Source organism: Nicrophorus vespilloides, unplaced genomic scaffold (genome assembly GCF_001412225.1).
Source record: "Nicrophorus vespilloides isolate i.1.1-1 unplaced genomic scaffold, Nicve_v1.0, whole genome shotgun sequence".
Taxonomy (NCBI): Eukaryota; Metazoa; Arthropoda; class Insecta; order Coleoptera; family Silphidae; genus Nicrophorus; species Nicrophorus vespilloides.
This window is the reverse complement of record NW_017097326.1, coordinates 6,250-12,498: the sequence shown is the minus strand read 5'-3', so window position 1 is coordinate 12,498 and position 6,249 is coordinate 6,250.

The following is a 6,249-nucleotide window of genomic DNA, read 5'->3' as shown; positions in this document are numbered from 1 at the left end:
TTGATTCTAGTTTATAATTAAAGATTATAATCAATGTAATTTGATGCTCCTGTAAATAAGCGTAGGAAAGGTTCGAAATTTATGTTGTTTACCGTACACATTAATTGTGCAAAATGTTGATTAATCAGCAAAGATAATGTAAGAGAACAAAGAAGAGGACACACGAACAAAAGAAAAGAGACAAACGAACAGTTTGGATATATATAGAGAGAGACTAATGTGTTTGTGTCAAAGTGGGTGAATTTGTTTCAGGGAGAAGCAGCAGCAGCAGCAGAAATTGGTTACTTATTATGGGCTGGAATTCGGGGCCGTCCATCTTTCGTGTGTCCGGAGGACGGACCTTATCGGTGCCCGTTCCGTGTCCCCGTCGTCGTCCTTCTCCTCCGCCGCCGCCACTGCCGCCACATCCTGTTCCCTTAATTACAACAGAGGGAGCTTGAGCGTGTACGTAAAGGCCACTTTTGTCCTTTTCGTATCACCGAAATGCTGGCTCAACCTCTGTCTCTGTCCGGCCCGTAGAGATTAGCATCACGAGATTATGCCGCCTCCTGGGCAATATTTACGAGCGTCACCGTCGCCATAAGTCGCGAAAGGACTACCGACTACCGTTCTGTACGGATTCAGCACTTCTGCGAAACGCCTTTCCAGAGCACAGACACACACACACACAAACAAACATACTCGTACAAATACCATACTTGCAGATCGAGCGAAAGGACAAAGAGGACAAGATATAAAAGACGAAGAATCAGAAACAATGAAAACGATACAACTAGAAACAATACAAAATCATAGATATAGATGTTAGATGCTTATAATTCGATATTAAATATATTACCTCGTAAGAGTATATAAAAGCATCTAGTTATTATATAAAACACCTAAATGTTTTAACGAAGACAGCAATAAAACAGAGCATAAGGACAAAGGACAACAGAAAAAAATCAACAAAAAAAAGAAAGGAAACATAATGGAGGCAGAAGCGACTTTCGTCGTTTGGGTTAATTAATCCCACAAATTTGTTCTACACGACGAAATAAATTTGCATGCAGATCGTATCGGAAACACCCCGAAATCTCCTTATCGCGAATCAATATCGATGTACGACTCCCAATTTATGGTCCTTATCTTGTCCGTCTGCTTAATGCTTTTCCTTATACCGAATGTGAATCAAGGACATGTCAATTTCCTTTTTTAATTTCCCGCTCAGTTCACACCACTAGTTCATCATACAATTATCTCATCAATTGAAAGTTTAGCAATCTTGATTTAATTAAAATTAATGAACAATTACAGATACATACAAATCAATATTAATAAATTGACCTCATATTTAATTGAAAAGTCTTATTAATAAATCCTTGAATCAATATTTAAATGAAATGAAATACTGCGAAAGGGTTAATTAATATCACTAAAAATTAAAATTTATAACCACCCCCCAATGGAAATCACTCAAGATCGTTATCCGTCACGAGAATGCGACACTTAATGACAACACATTGTCAATGTGACAACGACGTATGTCATTGCGTTTCGGAGATAGCATCGAGCCGTCGTCCTCCTTTTTTGTCCTCCGCTCGTTTTAAGGAGGAGGAGGGAGAAGGATTGAAATGTATTTCGTGGCGGTCGGTAGGTTGATTTACAAGTGCGTGTCTTCACATATCTTTCCACAGTGGGACACCAATGGAGACATCGTCGTCGTCGTCCTGCAGCAACGGTTCCCCCCATTAATATTCCCGAAGCGTAGGACCATTTTTCCCTTCGCCGTTTCATTTTTATCCTCTTCGCAATTTTTTTTTTTCGTTAAACCCCCGCGAATTTGTCTAAATCTATTAATTCCACTTACCGTTTCGCTCGTTCCCATTCATCCTTTGTAATTTTTTTTTAACATTTCGTTTTTTCGGACAGGTGGAAGAAGCGATGGAATGCGAAAACACCCTAACGAACTCGGCCTTGACGAGAGAACAACACGTCCGAACGTGAAACGAAATCTCCCAAAAATAAAAACAATCGGGGGTGGCTGATTAATTTTTAGTAAATACGTCAGTTACATGCTATTTAAAAATGTTTCCTTTTACCTCTCTCAGGGGATGATTTTTTTTTTGTTCATCCTCGCATCGTTCATCCCCTCGAAACGAATATTATATATATATATACTCGCATATACATTTATATTCAAATTCGTATTTTTCCGTTCGCTTCGCTTTCGAAACAATCAAAGGAATTTCTCAGGGATTTAATTTAATTTCGTAATTTGTTTAGCGCACATCAAAGAATCCAGTTACGTATCCCATTTGCCTGCTGTCCGTTTCGTTTCTCCACTCCCTTTCCATTTCGACCATTCATTTCACATATTGTTCCTTAGTATAAATGCAATATTTTCGCAGAGATTCGTCTTCTTTGATTTTCGGTTATGGTAATTGTCGAGGGGTGGTTAAAACCCGGATTGAATTCTCTTCGGTTGATGCAAATTTCTCTTTTTGGAGGGGGTTTGGTGCGTTCCTCTCCGTGCATCCGGAGAAACGTGTGTTATTTATTATTCCGCATTTCATTTCGGGGTCAACATTTCAATTTTAATTTAAACTCGCGGCGGCAGACAAGCAAAACCATCAAACTTGTTAATTACCTGTTTGCTAAAATTCCCTTGAGTATTTTCTCTAGTGTAATTTCCAGAATTGTCGGTATCAGACGAGCGCCGTATCTGTAATTTCCCCCTTCGCCAAGGGCACTTCACAATGGAACTACCTCGTAGTCTGCATACGTTACCCGAAAATGCCACCGACACTTTCCAACACACATACTCTCACACACAAATATCTACATACTCATCCAGACGGATTTTCGTTATTTTCATCCCGACCGAAAACGTTTACGTAATTCGCTTATACCGCTCATTTCTAAGCTCACACCTATGCAAAACACACAAATTGATCTTGCTATATCATACAAGACATAAAAAACAAACAAAACCCCGCTTTACGTCGTTTTTGAAAAAAATACAATTTAATTATATAACTTAATTCTCAATTCAAATCTATAATAAATCTATATTAAATCAAAATTCACATAATTTGCTAATTACAATTTAAGTAATTTGCAAAATGTAGAAAATTTAACTTTAACATAATTATTTCCAAAGTTATCATTAATTTAATTTTATAAATATATGAGATAATTGTAAAAAAAAATAATAAATTTTATTAATAAAGTTGTAAAAATTAATTCATTAATGAATTAAATTGTCCGCTTCATTTCAGGTAAAACTTTGATTTTTTTTTCGTACCTTACGCAAACAAATCATATACAATTTAATTATATAACTTAATTCACAATTCAAATCTATGATAAACGCATTCATATAATGCATAATTCACATAATTTGCTAATTACAATTTAAGAAATTTGCAAAATGTAGAAAATTTTACTTTAACATAATTATTTCCAAAGTTATCATTAATTTAATTTCATAAATATATGAGATAATTGTAAAAAAAATAATAAATTTTATTAATAAAGTTGTAAAAATTAATTCATAAATCAATTAATTAATGAATTAAATTGTCCGCTTCATTTCAGGTAAAACTATGATTTTTTTTTGTACCTTACGCAAACAAATCATCTACAATTTAATTATATAACTTAATTCACAATTCAAATCTATGATAAACGCATTCATATAATGCATAATTCACATAATTTGCTAATTACAATTTAAGAAATTTGCAAAATGTAGAAAATTTAACTTTAACATAATTATTTCCAAAGTTATTATTAATTTAATTTCATAAATATATGAGATAATTGTAAAAAAAATAATAAATTTTATTAATAAAGTTGTAAAAATTAATTCATTAATGAATTAAATTTATAAATTACATAAAACTAAGATTTTTTAATTAAAATATGTAATTTGCAGATTAAATTAACTTTGTTTAAAATTAAAAAAAATAAACAAATATATTTTGAAAATGTTAAAATATACAGAAATAAATCCATGCAAATTAAATTAATTAGAAATTTTGTTTAATAAAAAAAAAATTTACATAAAAAAAACTATGATTTCGCAATTGGAAAAGTGCGACTGCCGGAGTGGAAATTGCGTGATGCTAATGTGCGCTCGCTAATTGAACGGATGCATTAATTTCAATTTGAACAAAACATGGTCGAAAATAAACGGCTCCCTCACACAATCGGCTTTGATGCTGTATTGGATTTTGCATTCTAACACAGAGAGCGTTTGTATGTGTATATGTATATGGATGTGCATCATCATAATATGTGGAGCGCAAGTGACGTGAGGGAGGCAATGTCTTCACATCAAGTGGAAGACAACGGATCCGAATGCATCATCATATCTCTGTATGTTGTTACATTATGTAGCAGAGAGTTCGCTAAGTTGACATGACAGCCACCTTTGAATTCCCGTCTCTTGAAACTGATATGTCGTCTGAGACATGTCACAGCCTCGACGTCAATGTGACTGCAGACTTGTCGCCGTCAATATTTCGTACTACACCGCATTAGTGTACTTACTTACATCATACATACACACACACTTATTATATATAAATACATATACACATACACACACTAAGATGAAATACCGAAAGTCATGCCTCGTACACACACATGCGATAACCACATCCCACGTCCGAACCCATCAAGTCACACCGCTCTTACCGCGTTACATCTAATTACTTTTAAAACGTAAACACGATACGAATCTAACTAGTATCGACTTAATCCGGGTTTCAACTTCGTTCTTCTTTACCTGATTTTCTCCATTTCAAACTAACTTATTTTTTCATAACTCATTAATAACAAAATTCAATTTATTATTGATTTTATACAACTGATTTTTATGAATGTTAAAATATTCTTGTAAAACATTAATAATTAAAACTAATTTGATTTTCCAATGAAAAAAATTTATTTATTTATTTTCAAAACGTACCACGATACAAAAAACTAATTTCCAAAGACTTAACTTAATCATTGATTTATTAAATCTGATTCTTATAAATGTTAAAACAATCAAATATTATTAGAAAACATAAGAATTATTAAAAATTACATTAAAATTAATTTTATTTTTCAATGAAAAAAATAGATTTAACTATGATACAAATCTTTCTTTTTAATCTGATTTTCTTCAATTTCTCAACTCATTTTTTTTTATAATAAAAACAAAATTCCAAAAAACTTAATCTTTGATATAATTCAACTGATTCTTATAAATGTTAAAATATTCAAATATTCTTGATAAACATTATAATTATGAAAAAATTATTTAAAACTAATTTGATTTTGCAATGGAAAACATACATATAATTGTTTTCAATACGTAACCATGATACAAATCCAACTTGTATCAACTTAATCCTGGTTTCAACTTCTTTCTTCTTAACCTGATTTTCTTCAATTTCAAAGTTACTGATTTTTTTTCTATAATAAAAACAAAATTCCAAAAACTTAGCTTAATCATTGAATTAATACAACTGATTCTTATAAATATTCAAAGAATCAAATATTCTTGGAAAACATTAGAATTATGAAAAATTTACTTAAAACTAATTTGATTTTCCAATGGAAAAAATAAATTTAACAATGATACAAATCCAAATTGTATCAACTTAATCCAGTTTTCAACTTCTTTCTACTTAACCTGATTTTCTCCATTACAAAGTAACTCATTTTTTTCTATAATAAAAATAAAATTCCAAAAAATTAACTTAATCATTGAATTAATACAACTAATTCTTATGAATGTTAACATATTCAAATATTCTTGAAAAATTTAATTAAAACTAATTTGATTTTGTAGTGGAACAAATAAATCTATTTGTTTTCAATACGTAACCACGATACAAATCCAACTTGTATCGACTTAATCCTGGTTTCAACTTCTTTCTTTGTAACCTGATTTTCTTCAATTTAAAAGTAACTGATTTTATTCTATAATAAAAACAAAATTCCAAAAACTTAACTTAATCATTGAATTAATACCAAGATTCTTGAAAAACATTATAATTTTGAAAAATTTAATTAAAACTGATTTGATTATCAAATGAACTAAATAAATCTAATTATTTTAAAACGTAACCATAACTTTTATCAACTGGATTATTTTCATTAATAACAAAATTTAATTATGTAATTCTTGACATAAACTAAATTTAATAAATTATTCTTTATATTTTATATAAAATCAATCACATTTTCAAATTACATAGAACTAATTCAATC